Source organism: Nestor notabilis, unplaced genomic scaffold (genome assembly GCF_000696875.1).
Source record: "Nestor notabilis isolate BGI_N333 unplaced genomic scaffold, ASM69687v1 scaffold18826, whole genome shotgun sequence".
Classification (NCBI taxonomy): domain Eukaryota; kingdom Metazoa; phylum Chordata; class Aves; order Psittaciformes; family Psittacidae; genus Nestor; species Nestor notabilis.
In genome coordinates this window covers 3025-3551 of record NW_009934436.1, presented here as the reverse complement: position 1 = coordinate 3551, position 527 = coordinate 3025, and positions in this window count along the sequence as shown.

Genomic DNA, 527 nt, shown 5'->3' with positions numbered 1-527 from the left:
CCAGCTTGGCCCCACACCAGCCTTGGCACCTCTTCTTGCACAGGGATGACCCCTGCCCAAGCTGCGCCTCCCCCATGGCAGTGCCCCTCTAGGGACAGGCCACCAGGCAGGACTCCTGGGCTGACAAGGGCCAGTCCTGACCCACTATGTCAACAGAGGCACTACCTCCAGCAGGAGGGATTTGGCCAAGGAGAGCACTGTCGGGTCCTGCCCTGCCAACCCCCCATGAACGCAGAACAAGCACAAAGCCCAGCTAAAGTGGGAATGGGGTCAGGGGATGGCCTCCTGCTAAGCTGATTAGGGGAAAGCATCCCCCTAATACAATAAACTGTGCCGGAGCAGTGTGGTTCCCACCAGCTGCAGATTGGGGTCAGCCAATCTCCTGCCCCACAGCATCCAGGCGGTGGGGAATGGGGGTCAGGGGCCCAGCCGGGGGCTGAGCATGCAGGGCCCCACGTGCTGCCGCCTCCTGCGCCCACTGCAGGGGCAGCTCCCAATGCTGGGTATCACCATGAAGGAGAAGGGGA